At 52.8% G+C, this 19,029-nt stretch overlaps 1 protein-coding gene across 3 annotated transcripts in view; it reads right to left on the reverse strand.

Moving 5' to 3' along the window:
- The window catches only part of EPHB2 (EPH receptor B2), a gene marked incomplete at its 3' end in the record, with an annotated part of 185,321 nt that overhangs the window by 136,677 nt on the left and 29,615 nt on the right, over positions 1 to 19,029 (reverse strand). The window lies entirely within an intron of this gene.

The raw sequence follows: 19,029 nt of genomic DNA on the forward strand, positions 1-19,029 counted from the left end.
GAAGGTCTGGGCCCAGCCTGTGCATCGGCCACTCAGTGGCGTGGCCAGAACTGGTGCCCAGATTGTTTGGCTCCCAGTCCCCCACCTCTCACCGAGATGCAGGATTAGTCAGGCATACGCACCCACTCTGCTCTCCCACACGCGGTCTTCAACACCCCTGCCCATGTCCTCTGCTCTGATTTCAGCACACTCGCTCACATCACACCTACAGCCACAGTGCCTGCCGGGGGAACCACAGACTGGCCAGGCTGACACTGAGCAAGCAGTTCTGGTACCCACCACCAGAGCAGGGAGCAGACGCTGGGCGGTGGGACGAGATGGGCAGGAGAGCGGGAGCCTGGTGGTGGGAGCCGGTGGTGGAACCCAGGTGTTGCTGGGTCCAAATGCCAGGGAAGCAGCACAGGCTGTGGTGTTTCCGGGGAATGCAGAGTGTACGTTCAGAAGTTAGATCTTGATTTGAACCCCACTTCCTAATCCAGGGACCTCGGGCCAGATACTTCCTTTCCTGTGACAGTTCACAGGTCCGTGAGCTGTGGAATGGGAATCACATTGGTACCTGCCTTGCAGGTGGTCGTGACAATAAATGAGATCATGCCCAGAAAGCGCTCTGTCCAGTGCAGGGGCTCAGCAAAATACAGTGTTCAGTAAAATATTATCTATTGTTAATATAACTCAAATTTCTACACAAACTGGCACAAAGCAGTCACTTAATAAATGGAGGTTACGGACTTCCCTGGTGGCGCAGTGGTTAAGAATCCTGCCAATGCAGGGGACACGGGTTCGAGCCCTGGTCTGGAAAGATCCCACATGCCGCCGAGCAACTAAGCCCATGCACCACAACTACTGAGCCTGCACTCTAGAGCCCACGAGCCACAACTACTGAAGCCTGTGCACCTAGAGCCCGTGCTCCACAACAAGAGAAGCCACCGCAATGAGAAGCCCGCGCACCGCAATGAAGAGTAGCCCCCGCTCGCCGCAACTAGAGAAAGCCTGTGCGCAGCAACGAAGACCCAACCACGAAGACTCAACACAGCCGAAAATAAATAAATAAATAAATTTATTTAAAAAAATAATAAATGGAGGTTACGATATCATTATTATCAACGTTAGCTAGGCCCCTCTGGTCGAGGCTAAGGCAGATGCCAGCTTTTCCACCCGTGGTAGACAGACTAATGGTCCCTGTGAAAATGTCCACATCCTAACCTCCAGAACCTGTGAATGTTACCTTACATAGCAAAAGGGACTGCAAATGAGATTAAACTAAGGATCTTGAGATGGGGAGATTATCCTGGATTATCCAGGTGGGTCCAATTAATCACAAGGATCCTTTTAAGAGAGGCAGGAGGGTCAGAGTAAGAGCCGAGATGTGAGGATGGGGGTGGAGGTGGCAGTGATGCACTTTGAAGATGGAGGGAGGGGTTCCAAGCCAAGGAATGCAGGTAGCTTGTAGAAGCTGGAAAAGGCAAGGAAAGAGATTCTCTCCTAGAGCCTCTGGAGAGAGTGCAGCCTGCTCCCCCCCACCCCACCATCTTGATTTCAGCCAGTGAAATCCATTTCAGACTTCTGACCTCCAGAACTATAGCGTAACAATAAATCTGTGCTGTTTTAAGCCAGCACGGTCACCTCCCGCATCCCAGCAATTGCTCCACCCTCAAGAATGCCACATGCTCACTCCCCGCCACTGAGAAAAAGCCCAGCCCCTTGCTGAGAAAGGGTGGTGGTGGGAGTTTTGGGGGTTCATCGCTGTGGTTGAGGAGAGCCCTCTCCTCTGGCATTTCCTGTCCTGCTGGCCCATGTGCCCATCTGGGAGAGGCTTGGGGTTCTGGAAGGACAGATGTTGGGCCCAGGTAACTGGGCACCCATAGGTCCATCAACAGTCTCTGTTCTGGATGGATGGGAGAGCAGGATGGGGGTGGGCTACTCTTGGGGCTACCATCTATCTAGTGCTTACCATGTGCCAAGCTCTGCCCAGGACCCAATCTTCCCAAAGCACGGGAACTATTATCAGCCCCATTTTGCAGATGAAAAAACTGAGGCTCAGAGCAAGTTGCCCAAAGCCATCCAGCATGATGTGGTCTGACTTCTGCTTGCACAGGCCCAGCATGGGCAGCTCTGGCCCTCCCTGAGTGCCCTGTCCAACCCCAGGCCACTCAGATCTGACAGGCCTACTGGGCAGTGGACCTCAGCTGCAGGCTGAGCTGGGGGACCTGGGGCAACCCCCCTGCTCCAGCACTCTCTGGGCCTTGGGGGTGAGAATCGGGCCCCTCTGTCTGACTCACAGAGGTCTCAGCATGGTAGCTAAGGTCACAGTTGCCCTGGAGATAGCTGGACCCTTCAGAGAAGGAAGAGCCACTCTGGGAATCATGGAACCAGCACTCCTGGATGGATGCCAGGCCTTCCTCAAGGCAAGCAGCTGCATCTGGTGCAAAGCAAGCCCTCTCCCATCCACATGACCTCTCTTGGGCTTCCTACAGCTCGTCATCACATCCCCATTTCCCTGAAAATAACAGTGAGAACAGTTATCATCGCGGCCATTCATGGAGACCCTTCTGTGCCGGGCACAGAGCTAAGAGCTTGCTGTCCTCTCACACGTCCCCATGAGGAAACTCCTAAATCATCCTCATTTGCAACTAGCCACGGGGCTTCAGAAGGCCACTTCCACGCCACCCCTTCGGCCTGTTGAGATCCTCACTGGGTCGAGGAGATGATGAGCCCTCAGAGGCCCTGGCTTTTGTTCAAGGCCCAGTGAGTCAGTGCAGGGGTTGTGTGTGTGTGTGTGTGTGTCTGTGTGAACCCAGGTCTCCAGGCCCCAGAGCCTACCTTCCTCTCGGCCACAGGGTGTCTCTCCTGTGACCTCCTCAGGAGGCAGGGGCCCCAGCTGAAGTCCCTGGGGACCTAGGTCCAGAGTCTGCCCAGTAGGGTGATATATGGCTCTAGATCCATCTTCTGCGGCCTCCAATAGGACCCCAAGACCCTGGACACCAGCAGCTAGGAAGCCAGAACTGCACCCCGGCCCCTCCCAGGAGATGTTAGCCTCAGATGACTTCCTGGTGGCATCGTTGCCAGGCTGGGAGGTGTGGGAGGGGGCAGGATGGGCGTCTCTGCCACAGCAGGCCTCCGAGCCCTGCTCGGAATCCCAATTGAGCTATTTTTAATGTGCTTCAATTTTCATTTTCTTTTATTGGAAAACACAGATGGTGACTTGCTGCCCCTCACACACACTGAGCAAGGCGCCTACAGGGACAGAGATGTGCAGTGAGCACATGTACGGCCCTCCCACGGCTGGGGAGCTGGAGCAGCAGCCAAGTCCTGAGGCTGCTCTGAGCCTCAGTTTCCCCAGCTGTAAAATGGATTGGCTGAGGTGGCCCCCAAAGCTTCTGCCAGCCCCACAGCTTATGAGGGTGTAGCCCACACTAGGGGATGCGGCTCCAACTGGACATGGCAGCAAAAGGCGTCCCATGTAAGGGGCGTCACTGCCAGGGAAAGAGAGGTGAAGGAGAGGGAGGGAGGAAGGACAATTGTTGGCCGTGAGGAACTATCTTATTTAACACTTCCAGCCACACTTTGAGGTTTTCCCACTCCCATTTTACAGATGAGGAAACGGAGGCTCAGCAGATCCTGTGCCCGGCCCGAGAGTGCAGTAGCTGGGAAGGGGCGGGGCTGGGCCACTGACCCAGGTCTGTGTGAGCACATCTCCCATCCTCTTTCTCACCTCTTTCCAAATTGCTCCTGTCCAGATGCTCTGTTATTTACTCTTCTCATGATAAAAGCAATACATGCTCATTAAAGATAATTTGGAAAATGTGGGAAAGTCAGAAGGAAATGTAAAGTTCAAAATAATCATCATCTCCCCCCCATCGTCCCGCCACCCCTACACAACCACTGCTAACGTCCTGGTGTGTTCTTTCAGCTCTTTGTTTTTTTCTTCGCATAATTTGTGTTGCTTTTAATACCGCTTGGTGGTGGCACAGGGTAGCAGCTGGCTGTGCATTACAATGGACTCAAGTGCCTTTTAAAAACGCCAGTCCTGGCTATCCCTTCCCCCATAAGATGGAAAGAATCAGAGTCTTGGGAGCGGGCTGGCAAGTGGCAGCTGGGAATCTATATTTTCAACAAGCTTTCCGGGTGACATCGAGGCAGCCAGCCTGGATCAGCCCACAGACCTGAACTTGGCAAGACCACAGGCTCCAGAGACAGTAGGAGCCACCTGACTTGACCACAGGCTGAGCTGTGTGGCCTTGGGTGAGTGAATTTACCTCTCTGAGTTGCAGCTTCCTCATCTGGAAAAAATGGATGCTCTTTTGCAGGGTTGTGAAGAGAATGAGAGGAAAAGGCCAAAAGTAGCATCTTACATTCACCTGAGACATTGTTACCCTCCCAAGGCTGTCATAACTGTCCCAAAGCCACTATCATAAGGGTCCTAAGGCCAATTTCCTGGGGTGCAGCTGGTACAGTGGAGAGGCCCCCAGAAGAGAGAAAAATGGATTCTAAAGTGGGGAGTGACCACCACAGACCCTCAGGTATGCTCAGCTGGCCTGGCCTCCGTCTCATCTCCCCCAGTCCTATCGGCCCTCTGGGACAGTGGGCATGTGTGAACCACAGGCACATGCTGGCGAGGCAGATTCCTGGGGGCTCCGGCTTTGGAAAGGGTGAGAAGCTGCCCCCTGAGGACAGGGGGGAGCCACCTGGAGCCAGGGAAGAGGGGCACAGGTCGGGCAGGAGGATCTTTGAGAAGCAAAACCATAACGTTTGTTGAATAAGACCCTGCCTCTGCCCGCCTGGAGCATCCGTTCCACAGTACAAGTCACTCAAGGATTGTCCCACAGGTGAAGTTCCCAATGAGACTGGTGGTCGTTTCCACCAACACTTCCTGAGAACCTACTATGTGCCAGGCTTCCGGGATGAATCTCCTGCCTTTCCCCTCCCAGCTCCTGCCTGCCCCGCCTACTCCATACACCAGCCACTCCTGTCCTTACAAACCAGGCCCCCACTACCAGGCCCAGAACTGACCTCAGCCCAAAGCCTCCCCCAGCCCACACTACCTCCCAAAATTCTGCTCAGCCTTCAGGGCCTGGCTCAAAGGTCACCTCCTGGGCTCCCTCAGTCCCCCTTTCTGTGTGTCCCCCCCCTCCACTGAGATATAACTGTTTCTGAGTGCCCCACCTCCACCAAACTGTGGGGTCTAGGAGGGCAGGGCTGGGTCAGATTACGCTCTGTCTGAATAAGCCAAGCATGAATGTCTTTAAGCCTCAGTTTTCCTAGCTGTAAAATGGGATAGTCGGGTCATCTGTCTCACCTGCCTCAGAGGTTTGGCATCTCTAGCAAATTAGAGGATGTGGCTGCATTTTGAAAACTATAAAGTGCATAAGCCTTTGGCTGCTGGGGAGAGAGAGTGTTGCCTGGGTAGGATTTGGGGCAGGTCCTTGAGGCCCCCTTCCTACACACAGCCCCAGGCCTGCTGTCAGCTGGGCCCAAAGTCACCTCTGCAGGCTACGGGCTGCAGGAGCCATCAGCCTAGTATGGCTTGGTGAGGGGGCCCCTCCAGAGGGTGCAACTGTCACCAAGGAAGGTGAACTGCTAATCCCCCCTCTCAGGTGTGAGAACAAAACTCCTCACACCCGCTCTCAAGTGTGTCACAGAACCCACTGCAGGGGTGGGGGTGGGGGCACTGCTTTGAATCCTCTGCCCAAAGGCTCAGGGACACATAGAAGGGTAACCGAGACAGAGCCATGGAGGGTGTGACTGGTGTGGCCATGGGCCACATGGGCCAAGGTTCCTCGAAGATGACAACACAGTGCGTCACAGTTTGCACGTCACTTTCTCCTTCATCGTCCCATATGCTTTTCTTGCAATAGTCCTGCAACGTGGGCATTATTCCATTCATCAGGCCTTCACTGAGCCCCTGCTGTATGCTGTATGCGGCCTCACGCTAGAGGAAGGAGCTCCAGCCCCCAGGGCAATGCAGATAATGAGGGGGGTGGGGACAGCAAGGACAATGGGCAGACAGACCAACATTAACTGCAATAAAGGTTAACAGGTACCACAACCAAGGGGTACGGGGGTGCGGGGCACGCCAGGGACACACAGCACACAGGCGTCAGTGTCATCTCACAGGTGACATAACTGTGGTTCAGTGAAGCTGAGGGTTTTGCTCAGGTCCATGGTGATTAGTGGCTGTGCTGTGCCCTTCAGGGTGCCTCGTGGCAGGTGAGGAAGTGAGCCAGGAAAAGAACCTGGGGAAAAAATGTCCCACATAGAAGAGCGAGCACGTGCAAAGGCCCTGAGGAGGGAGCATTCATTGTCTAATTCCATTTTCTGCTGTGTTTATTAGCCAACTAGTGGATGGGCACCATAGTGTCCTGCTTTGTGGATGTCCCTGAGCCCCACTCGGGAGGCAGTGCCCATGCAAAGGAGTGCCAGCTGCCCCTGGACACCCAGACCTGGGGGTCCTCAATCCAAGGGCTGCCTGGTGCCCTTACGAGGGGCCACCGTCTCCCTGCCCTTGTCCAGCCACCTAGGAAGCCCCCTCCTAGGAGAAATCATCTCCCCTCTGTGTTGCTTCACACAATCCTCCCTGACCCTCTGCCTTACAGGCTGGGGTCCTAGACATCAAGCTCTTGGGGGCCATCCCCCAGCTTTTGGGATCCCCATACCTTAAAAATAATAGCTTACACATAGTGAGCACGGTCTGGTTTTTAATAACACTAGGATCACCATTACACAGATGAGAAAACTCAGGCTCAGCTTTCTTTCCCAGCTAGTCAAATCTTAACATACTTCAAGGGCCACTGCCTTTGGGAGACCCTCCGTGATTGGCCCAACTCACCTCCATGCTCCCTAGAGCATGTCTTCATGTGGGTCAGCACGGTCTCCCCACTGAAGCTGGGGTCTCCGGAGAGGGGGAGCAGGGCTCTCACCAGTGAGAGAATGACCCAAGCTCTGAGCGCCCTCAGGCCCTGGCAATGAGCATGGAAAAGCCCATCCACCACCCACGAGCATGGAGAAGACCCTCCCTTCTCTCCCTGACATCACCCCCTTGCCATTACTCTGAATTTTAAAAACACAGTTTTTAAGTGGGGAAAAAAAAAAGTATATGCTTATTATAAGACAGTGAAACATCATAGAAGAGTAAAAAGTGAAAAGTCACAGCTCTTTCTCTGGAGGCAGTCACAATTAGATATCATTTAGACGTTTCACTGTGCATAAAATGTATTCAGAGAGGCCTAAATGCACATTTATGCCTGTGAAAGTCACAAACGGAATCATACTGTTTATCATCTACATACTGTTTACAACCTACTCTTGACGTTTCAAAGACATCTTCCGACCTGGTACAGAAGCTGCCGGTGCATTCTTGCTCCTGGCGGCTTGGGAATTGAGTTGGGACAGCCTCTTCACATCGAAGGTTCTCGTTCGTGGCCTCTCTCCCCCCCGGGGTGTCTGCGATGGGAAACTGAGGCAGCAGGTGCCAGCGCCCGGCCCGGCCCGGCCCAGGGCAGGCTCTCGGCAACGGTGACGGAGTGACGGGGTGGAAGTGGGGTCAAAGCACGTCCGAGGCTGGAGAACATCCATCCTCCCCTCTCCCTCCAGGCCTGTCTCCTGTGCTGCCACCCGCTCCGGCTTCCCCCACACCTCATAAATCTACAAGAGGCCGGGACGCCCTTTGGAGGCTCCCAGATAAAGCCAAAAACTGGCAAAGGGAAGGAAGGTTGGGTCTCTGGGGCCCAGTCAGCATCTCAGGCCCTGGGTCCTGATCCGGCTGGACCTTCTCCAGGGTCCCAGAGGTCCGTCTGACTAAGGGGCCCTGTGCGTGTCTCTGGGACCTTTCCCGTCCTGCCGCTGGGCTGAGCTTCCTGCCTCTTCTCCGGACCCTTCTGCTGTCCATCCATCCTGAAACCGCAGCTGCGCAGACCCTTCCCAAACACCCCTTTTATCATGTCACTCCCTGCCTGTGGCCTGCTGGTGGCTCCCCAGTGCCTGTGGGAGAGAGTGCAACCTTCTTCCCCCAGAATTCCTGAGCCAGCCCTGCCGTCCCTTCCAGCCTGTCTCCCATCCCCACCCTGGAGCCCTCTGCTGCGCTGGTTCAGCTCTTCTTACTGCATGTCCGCACCACCCCCCCGACTTTGCCTAAGTCCATGCAGTGAATATCCAGGCATCCAGACAGAACGTGGGCTGCAGCCCCACAGAGGTGTGACCCCAGACATCACTTATGCTCTCGGAGCCCTAACTGCTCACCTGACAAAGAACTACCGATACCTTCCTAGAGGTGTCCTGAGGACTGCATAGAATGAACTATGCAAATTGCAGGCACAGTGCTTGGCCCTTTAGAAGGACTAAATAAATGTTAGTCTCCTTCCTTTCTTCTCAGGCCTAATAATAACAATAATAATAGCAGCAAACACACGCAGTGCCGTGCCAGGACAGCTGGAAGCATTTACATGTGTCGCCTTATTTAATCTTCTTAATACTCCTATGAGATAGGCACTGTATTATTCCCCCCTCTCTCCCCATTCTACAGACGAGGAAACGGAGGCACAGAGCAGAGAAGTAGTTGTCCAAGGTCACGGGACCAGTCGGGGACAGACGGAAGATTTTAACCCAGTGCATCTAGCTCTCCCAGGAAGCCCTCTCAAAGCCAGAGAGGTAGCTCTCCTCTCTGTCCTGTGTCATTCCTCTAATAACAAGAATTCAGAGATTCACCCTGAAGGCACTGGGCGGCGTGGAGATGAGGGGAGACCATTGGGACAGATGGGCCTTTCTGAGGCTCTGGTTCTTTCCACAGTCCATAGCTTGGCTGAAGGTAGCCTCCTGCCCATTCAATTTTGGGGATCCCCTCTCCTGCATCCGTCTAAAAATATTTCCTGGTCTTTGCTTTTAAAAAACTGTAAGGGTGAGTGAAAATGAATTTGGGGAAGGAAGGTCAGTGCAGTGAAAGGAGAACCAAGCTTTCTAGCACCCACGTGCCTTGGACAAGTCCCTTTCTCTTCTTGGAACCTGTTCTCTCATGGGGGCAAGTCCAAGAGGAGTTAGTGGGACCGGATGCTGAATCCTAGAATGTTGTACATCGAGAATGTCTCCACCTTTTCAGTTCTCTTCAATCCCCTGATCCCTCAAAGAGAAAGTCTCCACTGGGGGCTGCTGAGACTTCAACACCTCTCTGAAATGCACTGGTCTTTTTAACAGAGAGTGGCAAGTGGGCCTCAGCTCAGGGCCTGTGCAGAGCTGCCCCTGGGGCTCATGATCCTCGCCTCACCCGCTGGCCCTGCCACTTCCACCCTAGTGTCTGCAGGGCCCTCTTCCTCTCGCAAACAGCAAACAGGGATGGGCAAGGAAATACCTCCCCAGGAGTAACGCTGACTGGTAAGGGTGGTGGTGATGCTGAGGTCCATCTCCCGAGTCCCACACCAAGTCCTGGTGAGACCGAGTCCCAGCTGCCCACAGCAGTGACAGCCCCGAAACTCGCCCTTGCATCCTTTTTGCCTGCTTCCCCGTGCCCCTCTGGTCCCCTAAAACCCATCTCAGGCTCCCCTCCCTTCTGCGGGAGCCCAGCTAACAGAGCAAGCGTCAGGCTCGAGCTGGACCATAATCACCCCGTCCTGTTTCTGCTGTATTTATAGTTACAGTTACCTTCTGTTTGTGTCAGTAGATATTGGTGTTTTATTTATGGCAGGGATATGGGCTTTCCTTCTTAATACATTCACTCCAGTAAGTAGAAAAGTGAGTCATTTCAAGAACAGCGAGAACCTGGCTCGAGACGGCAGAAATTGGGACTGACAACTGGGAACCACAGGACAAAAGGTTTCTGAGCCCCTTCAAGCCTGAACACTCTGGTTTGGTTTAGGGACCTTTCTGGTCTCTTTGTGGGCTGAAAGAGCTTCCTAGCTGCCCCATCTCTATCCTGGAGTGGATACCCCGTGAGGAGCCCATAGATGCCCTGGCACACAGAGCACTCAGGCCCAGGACTTGGGGTCCCGCAGCAGCCCAGAACCCCTAGGGGCCCGGGGCCCACCCTAATCCATGCCTTAGGCCCATGTAAGAATGAAGCCAGGGCTGGGGAGCAGGCCCTAAGTCCTTCCCCTTGGCCCCCCAATCCCGGCACCCTCCGGGCTTGAGGTAGAGGTTTCGGGAAGGCCCCCTCACCACATCTGGAGCTCATTACTCCACGAAGCTGGAGAGGCTGAGGATATAAATGGGTCCAGCAAGGGTTTAGATAAATACAGGGATGATAGATCCGCGCCGGGTTATTGAGAGGAAGTGAAAGGATGTTCGGGGAAGATCCTTAACCTTGTCAAGCTCCCCGACAAACTGTCCCCGGGGGGCCCGTCTACTCAGCAGCCTCATCTCCTGCCTCTCCCCCACACACAGGCAGAGCGTGGCCCCTCTCAGGACGCCGAGCTCTCGCCTGTGCTGATCCCTCTGCCTGGTGTGCCCTCTCCTTCCCCTGCACCCGGCGCAGGGAAGCCTTCTCTGACCACCCAGGCTGGGCGTGGTACCTGGGCCTCCTCCACCAGGATGGGGACTGACCGACTGACCTGGACATCTGCCGAACCTGCCCGACTCGGCCGCGAGGGCCTGGTGGGAGGGCCCTGTGTGTAGTAATTATATGACAACAAGAATAGCGTCCACCATGGGCCAGGATGTGTGCCAAGCATTCCACATACATCGACTCATCTAATCCCCCTGACAACCTGGAGAAGCAGGTCCTACGATCACTCCCATTTTACAGACGAGGAACCTGAGGCTCAGAGACATAAAGTGACTTGCCTAGGGTCACACAGCCAGGATGCAAACCCAGGGCTGCCCCACATTGGAGCTCAGGCAATCTCCTCCACACCTAGTAGCGAGCGAAAAAAGATTGTTGGCTGGAAGAATGAAGGGGATGCAGCTCCTCCAGGCCCCTTTCAGAGGCTCTTACTGGAAAGGGGATTTTACTTCCCGTGTACGTCCTGTCTACATGGTAGGAGTGTCACACAGTGATTTTCCTGTCTACACAAGGAATAAAGACAGTCATAAATAACATCCGTAGAGTGCCTCAGACATTACTGAGAACATCCATCCATCACATTTAAGTCTCACGTTAACCCTGAGTGGTAGGTTTCATTTGACAGATGAGGAAACTGAGGCCGAGAGGGGAGAAACGACCCACCCAAAGCCACGGGAGCCAGTGGTCAGCCAGGGTCTAAAGCCTGGGAGTGGGGCCACGGCCCACAGGGTGGAATTCCAGACCAGCACCTGATCTTGGAAGAAGCTGGTGCCCCACTTGGGGGCCTCGGTTTTCTCATCTCTATGATGGGGACGATAACCCCAACTCATTCTCTTCAATGGGGCCTCATTCCCTCCAGGACAAAGAGGTAGCCCTGCAGCTTGGTGACTCCAAAAGGAGCTGAGCGGTGACATCTGCTCCTGCCTTCCTGTACAGAAGACACACTGCCCCTCATGCATCCTTCAGCCAATATCCTTGATCTTGTTCAGCCTTGCTTTATATATGGGGACAGCAAAGCTCAGAGGAGCTAAGCATCCTGCTGAAGGTGGGTATGTGGCAGAGCCAGGATTTGAGCCCAGGTCAGCTCATGCCTCTGCAAGGCAGAGAGGTGTGGAACCTTCTGAAAAGGTATGAAGGTGACGAGCAGGATGAGGACAGCTCCCTGCCCAGGCTGCAATGAGAGCTGGGAGAGCAGGTAGAGAATGTAACGGAAGTCAGCTCAGCCATGGCCTAAATGCTGAGGTGGGCTTGGGCCTCAGGGTGAGGGCCTACCTGTGCCGGGAACAGCAGAGATAATGGGGATGTTGTTACAGCACCGGACACCTCTGGGCAGGTGAGCACACCTCAGGACTCCTGCCGTCTGGTGCCCATCAGCCCTGAGTGCAGGAAGGAGATGGGTCTGGGCTGCAGGTGACAGCTCAGCCCCAGCTGCCAAGGCAGCTTACAGACTCACTTGCTGTGTGACGCTGGGCAGGTCCTATCCTCCTCTGGGCTTCACCTTTCCATCTGGCGTATAAAGAGCTTAGACTGGACCAGAAACTCTCAAACTTCCATTATTCTTAAAGTATTTTTAGGACTTTGGCCGTATGCATGTAACCACTTGAACTGCATCTCACTTTTAAATTGACTCACCTATTTTTACTGAAATAAATTCATTAGTAAAAGAAAAATCAAGCTGCTACTGTAACTAGAAGAAAGCCAGCTCTGATTCCTGTACCAGAAGTAGTTTGGCAAGGTGGTTAGACACAGGGGCTGTGGAGCCAGCTGCCTGGGTTCATAATCCTTGCTCTGAAACTGTGTGACCTCGGGCAAGTTACTTAACCTCTCTGTGCCTCAGCTTACTCATCAGTAAGATAAAGATAATAATGGTGCCTATCTCATAAAGTTATTATGAGGATGAAAGGAGTTCATATCTACAAAGAACTGGCACTCCGTAAGTGCTATATATGTGTTTGTTAAATAAAAATACATAAGCAAACTATGCACAATGAAAGTGAGATGGTGCCCTGGCATTCCAGCTCCCTAGTCGGGGCTAAGCCTGAGGTTTGCTTTTTCCTATTGAAAAGGGAGATTAGGGGCTGTCAGAAAGGTGTTAGAGACATGTTGGCAGGAAACAGAGACTTTCACTGTGAATAATCAGCAGGCGTGGAGGAGAAGGGAAGGGGAACCTTCTTACCGTATGATTCAGTGTTATTTAATGTCATTTCTGTGTTCCTCCCAGAGTCTGCTCTGTCAGACACCCTGGTAAACACGGGACTAAAGCACGCACAAAAGTCTGGCTCTGATGACCGTGGACTCCCGGAAGAGAGTGGAGCTCTGATGCCATGGAAGGGTCGGTCCACGGCACCCCTTCTGCCCTCATCCCTTTGTTCTCCTGCCCCTTACCTGCTGAGAACCCTCCTACTGCTTCAGCCACCACCTGGCCTGGATTTGCTCTGTTGGCTCCAATTTAAACTATCTCACTCCATTTCTTTGCATAGGGAAGTGGTAAACGGTCAAGGTTAAGAGTCAGGATTCTGAACTTTAAATTCCATTTCTGACCTGCCTTGGGCAACTCACATCCCTGCTCTGTTCCATTTCTTCATCTGCCAAATGAGGAGAAAACTACCTACCGCGGGTGGGGGGGTCAACATGATAACTCAGGTTAAGGGCTTAGCACAGCTCTGGGCCCATAGCTAGCACTTAATAAAGGATAGTTGTTGTTATAAATAAATTCAAATTTTGAGGGAAAGTCCTCTGTCAAACCATGTGTCTTGATTACAGTAATTAGAGCACTTCATGCATTCTCGCCTTATCCATCCTTCTGTCTGTCTTTCTTGGTGTTCATCAGGGCAAGGACCCACGGACTCTGGTCAGTACCCTCAGACCGCAGTGCAGGGCTGGAGCCCCATGGAGGCCCAGCTGAAAAAGTGTTTGTTGAATGAATGAATGAATGAATGCAGAAATGGCTCAAGGGGACCTAAGCCACCTGAGACAGGGAGGAGGTAGTGTCCCTTCCCCTCTCCATCTGGGGCCCCAAACCCTCAGCTTCCTCTCCCTTTCCCTCCAAGAGGAACCAGGAGGGACCACTTTCCTCAGTGGGAGTTGATGCCAGCCTGGATCTGTGACGTCAGACAACCAAAAAACACCTTCTGTGGTTACCCGTGGAATTGAATTGAACACCTTGTATCCCTCTGTTCACTACCAGGTCTCTGCTGGATGTTTATGACGTGCCCAGCCCTGGGCTAGGCAGTGTGAGGGAGGAAGATTCCAAAGAAAACACACATGTCCCAGTCCCTGCCCTCCATTCCTTTTCTCCAGGGTACCAATATATGCTGATATCCAGCAAAGTCAGAGGTACAAAGGAATGGGACAGGCCCTGAAGGCAGGAGCTCACAGACAAGAGGCTCCATGACATGTGTAGCCTACCCTGTTGGTTTTCATAAAATACTATATACTCTGCTAGCTCCAGAAAGAATTGGAGGGAAGTTTGTAATTTAAAATATATATGACATTTGAATCACATTTATGTAAAAAGAGCATCCAGAAAGCCATTAGAGGTGAGGGAAAGAGAACTGTCCCATGAATCTGGGATAAGATAATGACTGTTATCAGGAAACCACGTTTGCTTTGAGCTTCCCAGCAGCCCAAGTGAGAAAGGAAGCAGGTTGAGAGGGGAAGATGAAGGAAAATAAGAAGAGGCAAAACTTATTGAGTGCTTACTCTGGGCCAGGCATTAAAGCTTTATGTGTGGAAACACATTGAACATTCACAGTAAGTAACCCAGTGAAATACATAAGATTATCTGCCTCATTTTACACATGAGGGAACTAAGACACGAGAGGATAAGTCTCTTGCTCAAGTAGCCAGCGAACAGTGGAGCCAAGATACGAACTAGGAAATTTGGGTCCAGAGTCACACCAGCACTTAGCCACCATGCCATTCTGCCAGGCCCTTTATGAGTGCTTTCTCGTTGGCTTTGCACAGCTCTACCACGTGGAATTATTACCTTCATTTGCCAAGTGACATAACAGAGGCACAGAGAGGTGGAGTGACTTGCCCAGAGTTACACAGCGCGTCTGTAGCAGACAGGGGCCTGCCCAACCTCTCTGTGCTTCCCCTCTGGCAGACAGGTTCAGCTCCACAGCACATGCCACTAACAAAAGGAAGCAAAGAGTTCATTCCGGGGGATGAGACAGGCCACACCGAGTCCCCTGAAAGCAGGGGAATCCTGACGGCTCACCTGCCCACTCTGCCGCAGGCCGCCCCTGCTGGCAGAGGTCCCCGATGACTGGGGGTCTAGCAATGCCAGCTCACAAGCCACATGCCACTCTGTGGTGTTTGCTTTGCTCCCGAGTGGGTGAGTCACTCAGAGCCCCCACCCCTTGGCTGGGCCCACGTGAAGGTGTGGACAGATGGGATTTGCAGGATCCCAAGCCCCTCTCGCTTTGCCCTGCCAGGATAACAAAGAGTTCCTGGAAGAGTCTGGTTGGTCCAGAGTCAACAGACCTTGATTGAGTCTGATCTTGGGCAAGTCACTTCATCAGCAGGGGGGCAAAGTCAAGGACTAAATAACATCACACAGTAAAAGCTTTTAGCGCAATGTCTGGCGCATCGAACGTGCTTAATAAACTAGGTATTACTAATACAATTAACCTGGCTTGGGCCTATCTCTGTGGGCCACAGCCACTCTGACCAGGAATGGACTGACACGAGCCTGCCTTACGGGGGCTCCAGCCCAGTGACTGAGGTCATAGCAAAAAGGCAGTTCTGCCTGATCCACTGCTCCACCTGGGTTCCTGGTGTGCAGCAGCTGGTGCAAAAACCCAAGCTGCAATCCCAGCCCTGCCTCTAATGGCTGTGTGAGCTGGGGCCAGCCAGTCTTCCTTTCTGGGCCTCAGTTTCCCCTTCTATAAGAGGCTTGGACTGAGGAGCTCACCCACTCTGACCACGTGTCACTTCATCCTTTATTTCATCTGACTTGGCAACGCCCCCTAGGAAGGACGCAGGGCTGGTCCTAACCCCTTTCCAGAAATGAGGAAAGCAAGGCTGAGAAGGGAAGGGCTTTACACCCGGAGGCTGTTGTAGATCAGAAGGACGCAGCGGGAAGCATGTGGACTCGGCCTCAGACAGAGCTGGGTCTGGATCCCAGCTCCTCCGCTCCCAGCTGGAAGGGCATGAAGAAAACACTTAACACCTTCCTGACCTGCTTTCTCCATCTTGAAAGGTGGGAGCAGACCCCTGCAGGAGGCATCAGGATCAGGAGTGCTGCCGGAGGGCCTAGCGTGGACCATGGCCCACGGTAGGTGGTCAATCAGGTCGTTTTGCTATTCTTCAAAAAAGGCCAATTTCATCATCTCATCTTTCCCCTGCAGAAAACTCTGGAAGGGCGGGCTTCCTGTTGCTCCAAGTATGAGGCGATACAGGGTGGGGCTTGACCCACAGGCCCTTCTGGTCTCAGCCACCCCTCTCCCTCCCCACCTCTCAGTTCCAGCCACTCTATGTCCTTTCAGCCATCAGGAGTCCACACTCCTGCTGGGTCTTTGCTCTCGCTGTTCCCTCTGCTTGGTGCACCCTCCCTTCTCTTTGAGCCAGGTCAGCTCCCAACTCATCTTTCAGGCTATACTGTGTGTCACTTCCTGAAGGAAGCCTTCCCTGACCTCCTTACCAGATCCAATCCTCCCTTACGACTTCTGCCGGAGTAGCCGTCTAAGATGTGGTGGTCCCATGTCTATGACGTTCTTGGATGACTGTCTGCTCTGCCACCAGGCTCTAAGTTCCTTGAGGGCAGGCATCTTGCACGGTCTTCCCATGGCTGTACCCTGGCCCCTGGCTCAGTCCACAGCAGGCACTTGGTCACTGCTAGATTTTGAGCAGAGTGGACGATTACAGGATTAGAGGTCTCTCTCACCAAGCCTTGGTAACACACAGAGAAGTTAAATTGATCCTGCTTTGTCCCCACTTTGCAGGCTGCTTGCAGGGGTAGAGAAGGGGAGACATGCTTTGGAAGATAAGCTGGAGATGGTCACAGAAACCAGACGAGTGCCAGCTAGACACCCCAGTCACATCCGTGCGCATAGACGCCAGGCTCCCCCTATGCTCACAGCCACTGACCCGTCTGAGACCCAGCCTGGGCCCCACTGGACAACGTCAACAGAGGCCCCCACTGCCCAGCCCCCGATGTCTGCCAGGCGCTGCACAGACTGTAGTTACTCATTAAATTCTCACAACCCCATAATGTGGGGATTGTCACCCTCTTCAAGAGATGAAGGAAACTGAGGCTCAGAGAGGTGAAGTCAGTCACTCAAGGCCACACTATTACAAAGTGGAGGGGGGTGTGGCTTGGATTCTTTATTTTTTTTTTTGCGGTACGTGGGCCTCTCACTGCTGTGGCCTCTCCCGTCGCGGAGCACAGGCTCCGGACGCACAGGCTCAGCGGCCATGGCTCATGGGCCCAGCCGCTCCGCGGCATGTGGGATCCTCCCGGACCGGGGCACGAACCTGTGTCCCCTGCATCGGCAGGCGGACTCTCAATCACTGCGCCACCAGAGAAGCCTGGATTCTTTATTTTTTAACTGAACTGTGATGTATATACTGTAAAGTGGACAGGATCGTCAATGTTCAGCTCGATAAATTTCTCAGCTGGATATACCCAAGTAACTACCACCCAGAAAGTTCCTCGTGTCCTTTCCTCATCACTAACCCCCTTCACCACATGTAATCACTATCCTGATTTCCATCACCATTGACGAGTTCTGCCTGGTTTTGAAGTTTTGAAAGGGAACCATTCAGTATGTACTGTCTGGTGCCTGGCCTCTTTCACTCAGCGTCATGATGTTGAGATTGATCCATCGTGCTTCATGTTATCGGCAGTTTGTACTCTTTTTACTGCAGTGTGGTATTCCATTGTGTGAATCCACCACAATGTATGTGCCTGGTCTTTGCTGATGGGCATCTGGGCCTTTTCCAGTTCGGGACTATTAAGAGCAGAGCTTCTATAAACATTCTAGTCTGGGACCTGCCTTGATGAACATGTGTACTCACTTCATTTAAGTACATACTTCACAGGGAGTGGAACTGCTGGGCCATGGGAGAGGCATATGTTTAGCTGTAGCAGAAACTGCAAAACAGTTTTCCAAGGGGTTATGTGACTGCTTTTATTCACATCACTGCCCCAGTCTTTTCTTAGGGAAATCATGACGTGGGGTGATTTTAATATTTTCGATAGAGGTGATTTATTGGTTAATAATGAAATGTGATTTGATTCTTTTTAATACTACTGGGTGATTTCTATTAGAAACAAACTCACAAATCAATTATAAACCCTTTGTCAGACCTCCTATGGGCAATCTGGGGATTCAGATAAATGTGGCTCTGTTAATAACTGACCCGGACTCCAGGCTCCCAGTCCAAAAACAGATGTAATTACCATTTGTGGAGGTGTAGGAAGAGGCCTACTACGTGCCAGGAACTGTACTCAGAGCTTTTTTATTTCCATCTCCTTTAATCCTCCTAAATGTATTGTGAAGCAGTAATGACTATCCCATTTTACAGAAGAGGAAACTGAGGCTCAGAAGGGAAGGCACATTTTGGCCTGGGTCTCACAGGAAGTAAGTGTATGGAAAGAGTAGTCTCCTGGTATTGGAGGTCAGTAGCCTATCAGGGCAGAGGGATGGGTTAGTGAGCTGTGGGTTATGTGACCATTAATAGCCAATGCATCCCCAAGAGTATGACGCCTAGCACAGAGTCTGTGCTCAATCAAGGCTTGTTGGCAACTGAACAGCCAAGTGAGTATAGCTAAAGTCAAAGCAGGAATGGAACAAGAACCACCTGCCCTGCCCCCGGGAGGACTCGATGCTTTCACTACCAAGGGCGCGGGTTCAATCCTTGGTTGGGGAAGTAAGATCTCACAAGCCATGTAGCGCAGCCAGAAAAAAAAAAAAAAAAAAGAACAAGGACCCTGGGGCAAACCTGGGGGCTGATCCTCTCTGCCCAGAAAGACAACCTCAAAGCACTTGGAATGGAGAGTCAATGAACCCCATTCCCCTTCAGATCTGAGTGAGGCCCAGGGGCTGGGAATAGCACGTGGAGCTCCAGCTCCCAGTGTCACTTCCCCGACCCTATCCACCAACATTCCCTCCATTACTCCTGACCTGTCCTATGCCCACCCTGAATGCAGAAACGTTGTCTGACTCCAGCCTGTCTCCTGGGCATCCTCCTAGATCAGCTGGGCAGCCTCGATGTCAGAGACTCTGTGACTTGCCCACATCATGAGCTGAGCTTTTGTTGCAAGACCATTATGGCCCCTGGGCTCACACGAGCCTTCAGGAGGATGATGTGCACGGACCCCAGAAGGAGGGGCCCCGGGTCTGGCCCTGCCCTCCCACTCACCTGGAGGCTTTGGGCAAGTCCTTCTCTCTGATCCTCAGTTTTCCTACCTGTAATAGGACGAGTTTACAAGGAAAATAAAATGTGCAGAGAAGGTGTGGGATGGTGATGATGTGCGTGGGCCTTGAAGGCCCAGACCAGGTTTGAATCCTAAGTCTACCTCTCTCCCCTGCCCCCCA

Source organism: Mesoplodon bidens (assembly GCF_964165515.1).
Source record: "Mesoplodon bidens genome assembly, chromosome: 2".
In the NCBI taxonomy this organism is placed as follows: domain Eukaryota; kingdom Metazoa; phylum Chordata; class Mammalia; order Artiodactyla; family Ziphiidae; genus Mesoplodon; species Mesoplodon bidens.